General features: G+C 44.2%; 1 protein-coding gene across 1 annotated transcript in view; it reads left to right on the top strand.

The window, feature by feature from the left end:
• Nucleotides 1-334: 334 nt before the first annotated feature.
• The window catches only part of SLC2A9 (solute carrier family 2 member 9), an 89,012-nt gene continuing 72,880 nt past the window's right edge, over nucleotides 335-16,466 (top strand). The window contains exon 1 of the mRNA XM_081021532.1: nucleotides 335-351. The gene's annotated coding sequence lies outside the window, so the exon portion shown is untranslated. The remainder of the gene's footprint in view (nucleotides 352-16,466) is intronic.

The following is a 16,466-nucleotide window of genomic DNA, read 5'->3' as shown; positions in this document are numbered from 1 at the left end:
AGGAATTTTTAAATATTTCTGAGCCTGCAACCTAAATGAGGGTGTGATTCTTCAGTAGTGTTTCCTTTATTGATTGTGGAAAGGGTTTCTGAAGGTAGCTGAACATTCCTTAAAGCTGCTAGGAAGGTATGAGTGAATGATGGCTGTTATGCCCAGTAGGGGAATTGGAAAATAATTGCCAAAAAGCCTTCTGAAAGGCAGAAAGGAGGAAAGAGGAGCAATAGGATGCATTTTCTTTTCTCAAATGCTATTAGCAACACTCATGTGATCAGAATTATAGCAGTTCAGAGCTTCCCAGGCATATTTCATTTCTGAAGAGTTACTTACGTATTCTGTTCCTGGCCTTATAAGGTAAGAATGGTTAAAATATTATATGTAAATATGAATGTATGGATGAAAATGTGTGTCTACAGTCATATAAATATGAATAAATAAAACAACTATATCTTCTTACTATAAATAAGTTAAAGTAAAACTGATATTTCATTAGATTAAAAAAAAGCTATGTTTAAAATTTGATATGCAGTTACTTGGCAATATGTCCTTACTGAACTCAGTAAGGCTTACTTCTGAGTAAACACATATAGAACCAGGCTGCCTGTGAGTTTCTTCAGGGATATGTTCAAGAGTTTACAAAATGTTACTTTATCCTTTTAAGTGCAGCTAAATTTGCAAAGACAGAATAGGAGATATGCTGTTCTTTCATCATCTTTCCGTCATAATATCCCTGTATGGGACTTGCAAGACCAATAAGCAGCACAAAATAAAATAATGGAGCTTGCAGAACTTTTAACACTTTAATAGTTACTTCAGTTTAGTTCCAGTTTCTTTAATACTTCTTCAGGGGGAAAGTTGATAGCCGTCCCGGTTGATTGATTTTCCATTGCCGTTCTCAGAGTTTCAGAATCTCAGAATCAGAATTCAAGATAGCCTTAACATATTGGTTGTCAACCAGTGTGCCGTGGCGCCCTGGGGAGACTTGAGGAGCATCCAAGGGAGCCCCGGGGTCAGAGGCATCCTTTCATTAACTTGCAGCCCATATATTCCTGCATTATCTCTCTCCCTTTCTCTCCAAGGAACGTTCAGAGGAGCCTGTGTCTTTAACTTGCAGTGGTCTTGCTTCCTAGAGTCCTCCTCTTCCTCACTGCCTCCCAGTCCCAGATTCCTAGATTCCTAGTCTCTCCCCTCCCCCTGCTCTCCATTTCTGGTGCACTTACGGTACATAGATGCTCCTTCCACAAGCTCAGAGTGAGGTAGAGCACAAGCATGTCCCGTAGAAGGGGAAAGTATGCCTCTGCTGGTGTCCCTAAATAGAGATTTGGCTGCCCTTGTCTGTTGTTAATGTGTGGGTAAGCCAGAAATTTTCAGTGTCTTCTTGCTTCTCAGAGGCTTTTTGCCTTTTTGATCTGCTGCTATTTGGCTGCTTGGGCTGGGTCAGGCCAGCTGATAGTGACTGCTGGGGGGAGGGAGTGTTAATGGTGCCCCTTTGATCTGCTGCTTGAGGGGGCATAATGGAGAAAAAAGGCTTTTACCTGGGAGTAAATCTGCACCTCAGAGAGCCTGTGCTGGGTGTGAAGGGGTCACTGTTGTGGGAAGAGGGATGCAGGTTGAGATCTCTCCAATGAGGGAGAGAGAAGTGGCTTGTGTGCGCCATTTTGGGGGGAGATGGTTGTTTCCATCCCTGATCTGGTGCCTGCATTGCTTGGGTTCCTGGCAGCATGTGCGTTCCCACTTACATGCACGCCAAAAACGGCATCAGAGTGGGGTGGGACAGGGCAGGGCAGGGCAGAGGTGAGGGGGAACGGGAGAATCCCCACTTGTGTGCATCCTGTAATGAAACCCCTAGTTTAAGTGGTTCCCCCAGTGGAGCCACAGAAAGAATGTGGTTGGTCAAGGAAGCCATGGACTCAAAAAGCTGGAAAACCACTGCCTTAACAGATTGGAGAACTGTGCCCAAACTAACAAAATAAAATTTCAGTAGGGACAAGTAAGTTTTTACACTTCGGCAGGAAGAACCAGCTTTACAAATATAACATGGGGGACACCTGGCTTGCCAGTAGTACATGTGAGAAGAATCTAGGCATCTTAGTAGACCACAAGTTTAACATGACTCAACAGTGAGATGTAGCAGCAAAAAAAAATGCTAATGCTATTCTAGGCTGCATCAACAGAAGTATGGTGTCCAGAACAAGGGAAGTCATTGTACCACTCTATTCTGCCTTGGTCAGACCACATCTGGAATACTGTGTCCAGTTCTGGGCACCACAACTGAAGAATGATATTGACAAGCTGGAATGTGTGCAGAGGAGGGCGACCAAGATGATCAAGGGTCTGGAAACCAAGCCTTATGAGAAACAGTTGAGGGAGTTCAGTATGTTTAGCCTGGAAAGGAGGAGACAGAGGAGATACTATGGTCATATTCAAGTACCTAAAGGGCTGTCACATGGAAGATGGAACAAGCTTGTTTTCTCCTCAAACCAGTGGATTCAAGCTACAAGAAAGACATTACCCATTAAGCATTGGGAAGAACTTTCTGACAGTAAGAGTTGTTTGACAGTGGAACAGACTCCCTCAGAAGGTTGTGGACTCTCCTCATGGGAGGTTTTGAAGCAGAAGTTGGTTGGCCATCTGTAATGGATGCTTTGAGATTCTTGCATTGCAGGGGGTTGGACTAGATTATCCTCGATGTCCCTTCCAACTCTTTAGTTCTGTGATTCTATGAACAATGGATCCCGTTCTGCATCTTTAAAAGTAGAGCAGGTGCGGCATATCAATTTTGGGGACAACTCCTGGTCCCTTCCAGCTCTACAATTCTATGAATTTATTTCACTATTCTTACTGCATCTGTCATGAATGCAGTAGGGTTCTTTTGTGGCCTGCATGGATGAATTCATGAACATTTCTGTGTTGCCCCCAAAGTGAAGTTCTGTGGGCGGCTTTCTCCTAGGTAGGAGCTTCTATGGAATATGGTCTCTGGATGCTTCAGCAGCAGCCGCAGCAAATGATGGGAACTGGGTAACATCAGCAGTAGGTTAAGTTGGGGTGGGGGAATTCTCTGCAGACGTTGTGGGTGGCAATCTTATGGCAGTGTCTAAGTTAAGGAGTTTCTTCCCCACAGAGGTGTGTCTGCAACTTTCATTGTGTATTTTTTTGTCCTATACGGAAGATGCACCTCTTTATTGTGGCCTCGGACACTTGATATATTAGGACCCACCTATTCTTGGCTGTAAAATTCTACAAGGTAGGCTCAAGCAGTACATGGACTGAGAATTCCCAGAAGTGCAAGCTGGATTTAGAAGAGGCAGAGGAACCAGAGACCAAATTGCAAACATGCGCTGGATTATGGAGAAAGCTAGAGAGTTCCAGAAAGACATCTACTTCTGATGCAAAAGCCTTTGACTGTGTCGACCACAGCAAACTATGGCAAGTTCTTAAAGAAATGGGAGTGCCTGATCACCTCATCTGTCTCCTGAGAAATCTCTATGTGGGACAAGAAGCTACAGTTAGAACTGGATATGGAACAACTGATTGGTTCAAAATTGGGAAAGGAGTACGACAAGGCTGTATATTGTCTCCCTGCTTATTTAACTTATATGCAGAATTCATCATGCGAAAGGCTGGGCTGGATGAATCCCAAGCCGGAATTAAGATTGCCGGAAGAAATATCAACAGCCTCAGATATGTAGATGACACAACACTGATGGCAGAAAGTGAGGAGGAATTAAAGAACCTTTTAATGAGGGTGAAAGAGGAGAGTGCAAAATATGGTTTGAAGCTCAACATCAAAAAAACAAAGATCATGGCCACTGGTCCCATCACCTCCTGGCAAATAGAAGGGGAAGAAATGGAGGCAGTGAGAGATTTTACTTTCTTGGGCTACATGATCACTGCAGATGGTGATAGCACCCACAAAAGTAAAGGACGCCTGCTTCTTGGGAGAAAATCAATGACAAACCTAGACAGCATCTTAAAAAGCAGAGACATCACCTTGCCAACAAAGGTCCGCATAGTTAAAGCTATGGTTTTCCCAGTAGTGATGTATGGAAGTGAGAGCTGGACCATAAAGAAGGCTGATTGCTGAAGAATTGATGCTTTTGAATTATGGTGCTGGAGGAGACTCTTGAGAGTCCCATGGACTGCAAGAAGATCAAACCTATCCATTCTGAAAGAAATCAGCCCTGAGTGCTCACTGGAAGGACAGATCGTGAAGCTGAGACTCCAATACTTTGGCCACCTCAGGAGAAGAGAAGACTCCCTGGAAAAGACCCTGATGTTGGGAAAGATGGAGGGCACAAGGAGAAGGGGATGACAGAGGACGAAATGGTTGGATAGTGTTCTCGAAGCTACCAGCATGAGTCTGACCAAACTGCGGGAGGCAGTGGAAGACAGGAGGGCCTGGCGTGCTCTGGTCCATGGGGTCACGAAGAGTTGGACACGACTAAATGACTAAACAACAACAACAACATTCTTGACTGTAATTTGTCTGAATCTTATCTTCAAAGCCCAGACCACAGAAATGCTTACTTCAAAGTAAAGTAGTAAACTTTTATTGCAGCAGTTTAACAGTTAAAAAACTCAGTGGCAAAGTAAATGAAAATTCTAGGGATAGTGCTCTTAGAAGGCAGAAGAGTAACACCAATAAATCTGGACCAAGAACAAAGACCAAGGTTCAAGAGTTCACGAGTAGTAGCAAGACTCCAGGAATGCATGGAGGACACCAAGTTGTTCCAACAAGTTTCTCCACCTACTCATCAAACTTTAAAGCAGAGCTGGGGATTGCTTAATTACTCATGAGAGCCCCCCTCTCTGTGGGAATTCCTGGCCTGAAGACAAGCACTTCTCTTGGGGTGGGGTTCTCTCTTCTCTTCTCTTCAGGGATCTCTTAAGGAACCTCCTCCCTCTGGAAGACATCGCCAGGTGCACCTCCTCTTCCTCCTCTTGCTCTGTCACAGCCTCTGGGCGCTGCTCACTCGCCACAGGCTGGGAGGGGGTAGCCTCTGGGTCTCCCATCTCATCAGGGCTCATTCCCCCCTCTGAGTCCTCAAGTGATCCTCATTCTTTGCCCAAATCAGAGAAGAAAGAGGGAACCACAGCCTGTATGGTGAAGGAAATCAAATAAATCATCAGCCACATTTAAAAAAAAAACTTTAAAAACATTTTAGTTATTTTTATGGTACATATGTAAATTGCCTTAAGAGGCATGTAGAAGGTAGTTGAATGAGACTTACTTCCAGGTGACTGTGTTTAGGGTTGTGGTCTAAGTTCCGATCTACACATTGGTCTAGGTCAGGACTTGCAGATCAGGGCAGTTGCAGACACTGGGACTCACAAAGACTGAGTTTCTCAATGAACCCATTGAATATTGAATTTAGCATTCTGTATGTCTGGTTCAGAGTCAACAATGTTCTGTGTTGTACACACAGTACATACTCAGTTAAATTCAACAGTTTATTGTCTTTTTTCCTAGTCAGACTCCTAGGGACTTAACTGTTCTTGATAGCAAACAGTTCTCTGTCCCTTTTCTTGAATTAGGAACAAAAGGAAACTCAGTTAGGATATATTATCTATCTCTACATATGCTTGCAGGAAATAAAATCATAAGCTGCACAATTAGATATAATCAAGTTATGGTCATGTAATGCTAGGGTAGCCTGCAATAAATCTTTAAACAAGATAAAGTCATTTATCATGTGTGCTGGCCTTCTTCCACAACATAAGCAAAAATTCTTCAGGCACACAACAGCAAGTTCTGTGCTCTGCTTTACTTTACTTGTTCACTGTACAGCAGAAAACTTTCTGGTTTTAGTGTCTTGCTTCTTTTGCTCCATATTTGCATGTTTACATTGCTTGACATGCATACTTCTTCTTTTAAGTACTGCATCATATAATTCAGTGACTCTCTGGTGGCCGGCCTGCGAGGCAAATTATTAGGACATATTTACACTACAAAATTTAAGTTGAGTTGGATCAAGACTTAGTTATGCTTAGAGCAGACCTGTTGAAATCAACAGGGCGTAAGTCTATCATGGCTAGCGTACCAATGGAATGTCTATTAAGTAGGACTAAGTCCATATCCAATATATTGTCCCTCATAAATACCAATGAGTTTAGACCGGCTTGCATTTTTCCAAATATAATAAAATCAGTATGGTTAAGTCCAGTCAAAGGCGACTATGGGGTTGCGGCACTCATCTCGCTTTCAGGCCTAGGGAGCTGACGTTTGTCCACAGACAGTTTTCCGGGTCATGTGACCAGCATGACTAAAACGCTTCTGGTGCACGGAGGACCATGACGAGTGCCAGAGTGCACGGAAAAGCCATTTACCTTTCCACAGCAGCAGTACCTATTTTTCTACATGCACTGGCATGCTTTCGAACTGCTAGGTTGGCAGGAGCTGGGACAGAGCAACGGGAGCTCACTCCATTGCAGGACCTTCCAATCACTGCCAACCTTCCAATCAGCAAGCCCTAGAGGCTCAGTGGTTTAGACCACAGCACCACCCACATCCCTATAAAATCAGTAGTGGATGGTGCCCAATGGGAGCCCAACAGTAGGTGGCGCTAGAGCCAATGGCAGGCGGAGCCAACATATTCTCATTTTGCCCTCATCTTTCTTTCTACTGAATTCTATAAAGGAAAAGCCAAGACTAAGGAGGGATAGCCGATGGGCAGTGCCCCACTTGCCCTTACCCAGGCTTCCTCAAACTCGGCCCTCTGGATGTTTTTGGCCTACAACTCCCATGATCCCTAGCTAGCAGGACCAGTGGTCAGGGATGATGGGAACTGTAGTCTCAAAACATCTGGGGGGCTGAGTTTGAGGAAGCCTGCCCTAATGGATCAGCTTCGCTGCATTAAGGTAAAAGTGGATCTTTTTTGTTTTCATTTGTGCTGTTGGACCACTTCCTCTTTTGTTACTGTGTATCCTGAATCCTAAATGCTCTCCATTTGGAGATCTGCTCTGACTGGGGATATGGCAAACTCAGGAGCTTCTGTGCCTTCAGGCTTAGCTATCTGCATGTGCAACAAGGCTGTGAGACAAGACAGAAGGGGAGACCAAGGAAAGTAACCCAGTACACTTCCCAGGTGTTTCCTCCAGAAAGAAACAGTGGCAGCAATTACCAGTTAAAAGGAGGTAGAAAAGGAGAGTTAGATCAGAACCTGCTTCACAGTTTATCCAAATCCTTCAGCGGGACAGGGATACATGGAACATGATGGTGTCTCAGCATGCATTCCTTTTTCTAAAGATTACCAGCGGGAGGAGAAGATGTGGGTAATGGCACTCAAGAGTCTTACTAAAAGCCATTTTTCAAAGAGTTGTTCTGGAGGGAATAAAAACATGTTATGCTTGAATGAAGATGTCACAAACAGCACTAGAGAAGTCTTCTGTGGTGGATTTCCCCAGGATTTCTCTGCATCATGAAAACAAAAGCATTTTTGACAGCAGCTTTTCTTTTTCCTCACCATTTCTATTTTCTGTAAAAAATAAGGAAGAAATAGTAGAAAGAAGAGAGAAGGGAGTATTATCTATTAAGATTTGCTTTGTAGCCAAGAATTAGGTTGATATGTTCTGGCAAGCTAGGAAAACCAGCGTCAGCCTTGGCACATTTAGGATGCAACCCTAAGATTGCTTCAGGTCACAAGTGGGAATCAGGGTTTTTAATTTTCTCTCACGCTAAGCAAAGAACATGCAAGCAGAAAAATAGCAGAGCAAGAAGTAGCTTAAAGGAGAATCTTTCTCCTTGAAGTGTGAGCTGTTTTGTTTCGCTTTTCGAACTTGCAGGAAACCCTGCGAGCTGCAGGCACAGTCCACTGTACCGTTTCATGTTTTCTACTTCATTCTGCTGCACATGCAGAACAGGGCAGTGAAGCACAAGGGCAGCAGGCACAAATGTCCACCACACACCCCACACCCCCGCATAAATTTAGAGTAATACCTGAGCAGTCCTGCTTTAGCCTTAATTACACATGGCTGCTTTCAATAAGGGTACTAGGCAACCAGGCTCTCATTTGATAATTCCTCCTCCCACCTTGCAAATCATTCAGAAGACATCATCTTTCGATATTTCACAGTCCTACCAAATAAATAATCATGTGGCCCCACCCACACTCTTAAAAAAAAATCCATACACCCAACAAAGGGAAAAGCAAACAAAGTGTGCATTGGTGCCAAGCTTGCTTGCTCTTTCCCTCTCTCCCTCCTTCTCTCCTTCCTTCCTTCCTTCCTTCTGCACTGGTGCTGGAATTAGGGTGGCGCAGCTGGTACACTTGCACAGGGTACCAAGCTAAGGGAGCACCCTGAGGCCTACCTACGGACGACGAGGCACCTCATGGTCAGATCTGATGCAGCTGTTCCAGTCACTGCTTCTTTTTCCTCCTCCTCCTGCTCTCTCGGGGTCTCTGCTACAGCCAGGAGACTTGTTTTCCTGGACCGGGCTCAGGTGCCACTTGAGGGAGCTGCAGCCACCAGGGAGGTCGCAATCCTGGGGTTGCTTCCAGAGGTGAGGGGATGGCGTGGGAGACAAGTGCCAGGCCCCCGCTAGAGAGGATCTGTGAGGTACAGCCGGGGGGGGGGGCTTCCCAGACCCCAGTTTGTGTGTCTTGGGCACGTCAGGGCTGGAGGAGCCCCTTGGCACCTCCTTGTGTGCCCTGGATGGCTGGACTGGGTAGGTGGCTCTCCTCCCTGCCACTCCAACACCACTTCCAAGTAGATAACTTTGAACCTCTCCTCCTGCAGCCCCACTGGAGTCATTGCAGCGTGTGTGCACGCACGCCTGCTCGCGCGCACCAAATTTTATCCTCACTCAGGATGCAATATTAGCAAAGTTCCCCCTTGCTTCCTTCCATATGTGTGAATGGGTTTGGCTTTCTTTAATTATGACCAATGGCGGGTGGGGGGGCTGATCCATGAAAAACATTAAGGGGGGGAAATTGCATATTGACAGCGACTGACTGATCATCTTGACAGGAAGCAAGAGAAGGTGCTATTAAAGTAAAGGACCAGCACTTAGGGATCCACTGAGGAGTTGCTTCATATTTCCTGTTTACTGTTTACTTTCCTACAGCCAGGCAGAACATGTGTCTTAATCCTTAGCTCAGTTGTGTCTAATTAGATACCAGGAAAGAGGTAGTAATTATTTTATGGAATTTCATCACAGGAACAAACTGATCAATATAAACTTTGTGAGGCTTTGCAATGAGAAGTGGATAGCCAGATCCTTTCAGTGCAATCTTCTGGCAGGATAAGGACAAAGAGTCCTCTGGTAATTTGGGGCTGTGATAACTGTCATGATTCAAAAGGCTGTTTGAGGTCATAGCTAGGCAGCAGATGCAGCTGGTGATCTCTGCCCAAGTTTCTGCTTGTCACTGTCAGGTCTGTTTTGGTTTGACTTTTCAGCCTAAAAACAGATTTCAGGCTGACACTGTTAATAATAATAATAATAATAATAACAATAACAATAATTTTATTTATTAGCTACTTTTTGGGGGGGGTAAAGGTGAAACTCAAAGCAACTTAAAAAGAGAGAGAATTAGAATAAAAGATAAACAATAAAAACTGCACACAACCTAAAATACTCCCCCAGTCTCTCTTCTGACATCTCTCTTCTGATCTGTATCTCTTCTGATACAGGATGCCCAAGGCAGTTTCAGTCCCAAAATTGGGCCTAGGAACTATGGAGCTAGAACACCGGTTTCATCCAGGAAAGCATTACTTGGTACTTAAAGCAGCTAGCAAGATCTCACCCCTTTCTCCCTCCTCAGGCAGGTAGGGTCTCTCAGCCGCAGAACAGTCAGAAGTAAAACTGATATAGTATACAACGTTCTTACTTAACCCATGTGACTTTCCAACTATTTCCCTCCAGACGGAGGGGATGAGTCTCCCTACTCCACCCCACCCGGCTAGAGGCAACGTCCTTTTAGGGGCAGGAGAGCAATGGGTCAGGGGCTCAGCAGAGACTTCTCTTGCTCTCTGTGCAGAAACCAAACCCATGGCTTTGAGGGGGCCTCTCTGGAAACCTAATGAGGAACCAAGATACTTTGGCATGTTAACGCTGTAAGCCCTGCCATCTGATGCTCAGGATGTAGATGTGTGTAAATTAAACCATCGATCATAAGTCACCACAGTCTCCAGTGACCTTGATTTCAAGGAAACTGAAGGCTGGGTCAGTGCTGGCACCCCTGAAGTCTCTCACCACTCAGAGATTCACATAACAATATCTCATGTACCTACTGACCCCTTCCCCTTCTCAGTTTATTTGACTTTGTGGCCTGTCAAATCACATCCGGGACACTTGACTTTGTTTGAGGTTTTCTAGTTAACTGGAAAATATACATGCAAATGAATCAGAGAAGAATGCAGTCAGAAAACAAAGTTGTTAAATGTGATAACACAATCAAGTGCAGCAATATTTTCAGGTGGGCATGAAAGTGAATAATAATTAATTACCGTAATAGGCTCCCACTGTTTTCAATAGATGGACATTTTGGATCAGTTGTGGGAAACCTGTGTCCTCCACCAAATGTTGTGACCTACATACAACTCCAGCCATTCCTGACCATTTGGTGAAGTTAACTGGACTCAGGGGGACCAGCTTGAATAGTGCGGTGCACACACAACATTTGAATGGCAATGCCCACCAACTTTGGGGTGCTGCCCCCTCAAATATATTATTGGGGAGGGCGAAGGGGCCTCAGCCCCCAGAGGTTGGCTCCTATGACTGGACCTGATAGGAACTGCAGTTCAACAACACCTAGAGGGCCACAGGCTGGCCCCATCATAAATGATACATCATAAATGTTTGATCTCATCTAGGCCAAGATGGAGAGGTATATTAGTTTACAAGGCAGGTGCCTACTTTGCGCATCACACGCCAGCCAGCCATGGCTTAGCACAAAGGTGTAGCCCCCAAGAGCAGAGATCACATCTGCTTGACTCCCACCCAGCTCTTTTGCTGCCGCACTGTTCTGAGCTAGGCTATGGTTTGGCTCGTGGTTCAGCTATTCCAGGCAGAATGAGCTGTAAACTACAGAGCAAGGTGTGGTTACAGAGTGTGATTAGTCCAGAGAGAACTAAACCATGAGCTTTGATTTCACACATTACACTAGATCAAAGCATGGCTTCGTTTAGTGTGACACAGCAGCAAAATGCCCCGTGAGGAGCGCAGGCATTGTAACCTGCTCTCCAGGCACCCACATGACCATGTGCTCATGCCAAGGCATAGTATATATCTGGATGGCTACAGAATGCATTTCCCTTCACAGTAACTGAATCTGGCTGCAGTTTTTTCTGTGTTAACTCTCCATGCAATTGCAAGCAGATAACCATCCTCCAGTTCATGCTGGTTCACTTCCATGTGCAAATTTTAGTGTTGTTAGCGGGTAGCCTAGGGGCCCCGGGCTTGTTACCCTGAATCCCGGATCTCCTGCCTCCTCCCCCCATTTTATTTTTGATATCTATTTTTACTTTGTGTGCAAAGTGGCTGAGCAAAGTATTCCCCCAGCCACAGGTCATTTTAATTTACCCAGAAGCAAATGTCTTTCCTGGGCCTGTGCTTTGCATTTTTTAAAATACCTGGTGGCAGTGGCATTGCTAATGATGGAGAGCAAGAGATGAAATCCATCTCTTGCTTTCAGTCACGTTCTGTTCTTTCTGAAAGAAAGAAATCAAAGCCTTGCTTCATGTATAACTGGGGTCTGATTTAAGGTGGAAGAATCAGGTGTTTGCGTGGTGTATGCAACTCCCCAGTAGCATATTTGCAAGCAATTTGCCCAATATTTTTGTATATTGCTTTACTAGGATATGCATTTTTTTTTTTTAGGAATACTGCGTTTTTGAACACATTTTTTTGATTGAAGAACTGCATCATAAACTTTGGATAAGTGCATATTTTGAAGGATGGCTGTGTTCCAGTTTTCATATTGTTTTGGGAAGTGCAGATTAAGTTGATTTGCATTAACGTGAAGTGAACCAAATTTCCCCTTCATCCCTAGCTGGAAATAGCTTGAGGTGTGCCAAGGCAATTTCTCTGGCCTTTGGTGCTATGCTGAAAAGAGGAAGCTACGTAATAAAATATTCCTCCTTGCGATTCTGTGGTTGGTGTGGGGTGAAAATTGGTAGGCAGGTCGTCACATACAGTTGGAGGAATTCAGTGAGGTAATGCAGTATTTAGACATCAGAACTGTAGGATGAAATCACCCGAGTGTGCAATACTTCAAAAACATCTATGTTACTCAGAAGACAGGAATCATGAAATCAGCAACCACAAGTATGGAAGAGGTTAATAATTAACTGATTTTAACCACACTTCCATGAAATGCAAAATGCATTGCTAAACTTTACCACTGATATATTCCTCAAACAAACATTTAGATTTCCTTTTCCGCAATCTTGCTAGAGAAGCTGTTTGAAGCAACTGCAATAACTAATGAAATTAATATTTAAGGCTGCTATTCTAGGCACATTTAAGGAGTAGGTAGCACTCATTGGGCCTCACTTCAGAATAGTCATTCATAGTATTGCTCTACATGACTGCAAAGTCATTTTATGATTTTAAGGAGACCAATGTGATGAAATTGAGGAGACGACATAATCTGCTCTTTGCAATGTTTTGTGTAAAATTTCCAGAATAGATTGGACTTTTGCCTATTAATTGGCCAGCATAACCTTCAACATTTCTATGATGAAAAACATGGATGTTCTATTCCATAATATTATTACTTTAATCTTACTATTTATACCCCACCCATCTGACTAGGTTGCCCCAGCCACTCTGGGCGGTTTCCAACATATATAAAAGGATAATAAAACATTAAACATTAAAAAACTTCCTTATACAGGGCTGCCCTCAGATGGCTCCAGGGGTCACATAACTCCATACCCTGCAACATTTCTCTGATGAAAATAGGGATGTCCTAAGGAAAAGCAGGGGGGACGTGGGTGGCGCTGTGGTCTAAACCACAGAACCTAGGGCTTGCCGATCAGAAGGTTGGCGGTTCGAATCCCCGCAATGGGGTGAGCTCCTGTTGCTCAGTCCCAGCTCCTGCCAACCTAGCAGTTCGAAAGCACGTCAAGTGCAAGTAGATAAATAGGTACCGCTCCAGCGGGAAGGTAAACGGCGTTTCCACGCACTGCTTTGGTTCGCCAGAAGCCGCTTAGTCATGCTGGCCACAAGACCCGGAAGCTCCCTCAGCCAATAAAGTGAGATGAGCACCGCAACCCCAGAGTCGTCTGTGACTGGACCTAACGGTCAGGGGTACCTTTACCTTTACCTTTAAGGAAAAGCAGGGCATTCCAGGATCAAATCAGAAACTGGGACAGCTTCTATAAATCCTGAACTGTCCCTAGAAAATAGGGGCACTTGGAGGATCTGGGCCAGTGATCTTTGCAACTGCCTAGATGTGGCAATGGAATCAGCACATGGCAACTTTGAAGGAAGGCTGCTGTTGGAAAAGTGGCCAGAACCTCCACTGGCCTTGGTGAGGGAGGATGACAAATTCATCAGGTCCGTCTTGTGAGTATTTTTGTTGTTGTTTAATCGTTCAGTCGTGTCTGACCCCAGGCACCAGAGCACGCCAGGCACTCTTGTCTACGTGAGTATTCTAACTGCCGTCAAATCAGCTGACTGGTATCACAGCTGATAGCAGCAACAGCCCTGCCCTGCCCACTGGACACAGACATTCTAACCTGGGGCAAAGAGTTGCTCATTGTCCCCACCTCCCACGGAGGCCACAAAAGCCAGAGCAGGAGTCTCTTCCTTTGTTCCAGAATGGATCCAGATGCAGAACCCCATCTCTGCTGAGAATGTAAAAAAAAAACAACCCAACTTTATTCAAACCTGCTTGCAAGTCACCTTTGTAAACCACTTTGAAAACTTTGGGTTGGAAAATGGTATGCAAGTATTCCAATAAATAAATACATGTGCATAGCCATGGTGGGTAGATATACATCTGGGTGTGCATGTCCAGTGCTATTTTTATAGGAAAACGGGTGCTGGAACTCACCCTGAACGCCTCTCTTGTTCTCTTATCATACAATGACACCCACCTGAGAGGTGCCAGAACTGTGTGTCCTTATTCATTTGGATCTCTTAGTGGCATTCAGACTCATCACCCAAAGTTTCCTATCAGGATGGGAACTGGAGGCACTGCTTTGTAGCGGTCCTGTTCCTATCTTGATTATCGGCAGGGTTCCAATATGACACTGAATTCCTCTGCCCCATGGCAGTTATCTTATAATGTTCCACAGCATTCTGGCTTGACTCCCGTGCTATTTCACATCTCCCTGAAGCCCCTCATTAAGGTCATCCAACGATTTGGAGGAAAGAGCCATCAGTATTCTGCAGAAACACACCACTATTTCTTTCTCTTGCTTTTAGTTTCTCTTACAAAAAAAAAAAAAAAAATCAAACTCAGGCAAAGCTCTGGAAGTGCTGAATCATTGCATTAGGGAACTGACAGGGTGGAGACCAATAATCTGAATTTCAGTCCATACAAGATAGAGTTGCTGTAGGCTGGTGGTTTGTCTGGAGTGGGAAGTGCTGTTCAGCCTGTTCTGGGCAGGATTGCATTCCACCTGGAAGATCAGCTTCTGCATCCAGTGCGCTCCCAAGTGGTGCACACATGACATGAGCCACAATCCATATCTATGGCTCTATGCTGCATCTATCTTGTCATTTATTATGAAGTACTGATTTTTGATGCATTTCCCCATCTCCTAATTGAGAACAGAACCAAGCTGTGTTTTAAGGCAGTCATGTGTTGTTGTTTTTTTAAAAAGGGTTTAGGTTAAGTCCAGTCAAAGGCGACTCTGGGGTTGCGGCGCTCATCTTGCTTTTCAGGCTGAGGGAGCCGGTGTTTCTCCACAGACAGTTTATGGGTCATGTGGCCAGCAGGACTAAACCGCTTCTAGCGCAACTAGACACCGTGATGGAAACCAGAGTGCATGGAAACACCGTTTACCTTCCCGCCGCAGCGGCACCTATTTGTCTACTACACTGGCCTGCTTTCGAACTGCTAGATTGGCAGGAGCTGGGACAGAGCAACGGGAGCTCACCCCCATCACGCAGATTTGAACTGCCAACCTTCTGATTGGCAAGCCCAAGAGGCTTAGTGGTTTAGACCACAGCACCACCTGCCTTTTAAGGCAGTAGTGTGAACACAGACTCTGTAACCACAAATCACTTCTATGTTACTGTTTTTAAAAATTATTGGTTACATCTGAATCTCCTTTCCTGCTGCCTGCAATGTCAAGTGATATGGCTGGCATATGCAAAAGAGCCATGACACATACAACACCTTGGATGAAATGCTCATATTGCCCAAAACTGAATGTTTTCTTGTTAGGCCAGTTCACACCTCCCAATGGCACTTGTCAAGTGCTGAGAAATGAAGAGATCTACCTGCAGGTGTAAACTAGCACATGATCTCTCAAGACATAACTGTGCTTGCTCCTTGAGAATTGCCAGGTCACAGTGGAATTCAGTTACACAATTTTAGAATCCACAAACTGTATCCCAAGGATAGGTCCCTATTATTATTTCTGTAGGATATTTTGGTTTTGGGAGAGAGAGGAGGGTTGTTTTGTTTTACCTAGCATAGCTGAAGCTGAATTTCAGCTTGCTTCCTCCTACACACTCTTCAACAAAGGGAAGGGAACACTCATTGATGTGTACATGCATTTTATTAGAGCTGATCAAGCATTATGTCAGACATTTTTTATAGGGGAAACTCACATTCTGCAATGCAATAGAATGCAAGGTCGTGGCCTCAATTAGGCAGTATAAGATTAGATCAGCCATGAGGGAGAAAGGAAGTTGTTTTGGAAGAAAAGAATGAAGTTCTTTATTCTATTCTCTGGCATTCAAGAATAAATTTAGGTTTATTAGGTTGATGAAAGTGTATGAGTCATGCATTTCTAAGGGCCTTATTCTGCTTTGAAAAGCACGGCATGCTACGTATTCCAACTACAACTATTTTGCACTTTAGTTCAAAGGGGAAATGAAATAAATTAGAAATAAATTTGCCCACTGTGTACTGCTAGCTAGACATGACTCTTGGGAATGATTTTAAGAAAAAGGGCAGTAAATCTCAATGAAATAAACCAGTGTATTTCTGCACAACACATGAGGAACACTCCTCTCTAGCGAAACAGCCTACATAAGGAAGGATGGACTACAATTAATAGGTTCACATTGAGAGTTTCAGGAAAAACAAAAGATTTCCCTATGGCTGAGTTGTCTTATTCTGGCAGACCTTTAAGTGTCAACAGTTTGCTGTTTAAATGGGGTTTTTTTTTTAGCAATATGTGTGTGAAGCAGTCCTTGACATTGCTTTTTGTTTCAACCCTACTTTGATTTATGACATATTATCTCTTGTGCGTACAGATAGTTGCCCTTCTCGTTGTATAAAATCAGCAAAATGTATGAACTTAGCGGGCTAAGCAGATCTACTGTAATAAAGTAATAAAAAGGT

This window comes from Podarcis pityusensis (genome assembly GCF_964106645.2).
Source record: "Podarcis pityusensis genome assembly, chromosome: 9".
NCBI classification, from domain to species: domain Eukaryota; kingdom Metazoa; phylum Chordata; class Lepidosauria; order Squamata; family Lacertidae; genus Podarcis; species Podarcis pityusensis.
Note: the sequence above shows the minus strand (reverse complement) of the source record. Positions and strands in the feature narration are given on the sequence as shown.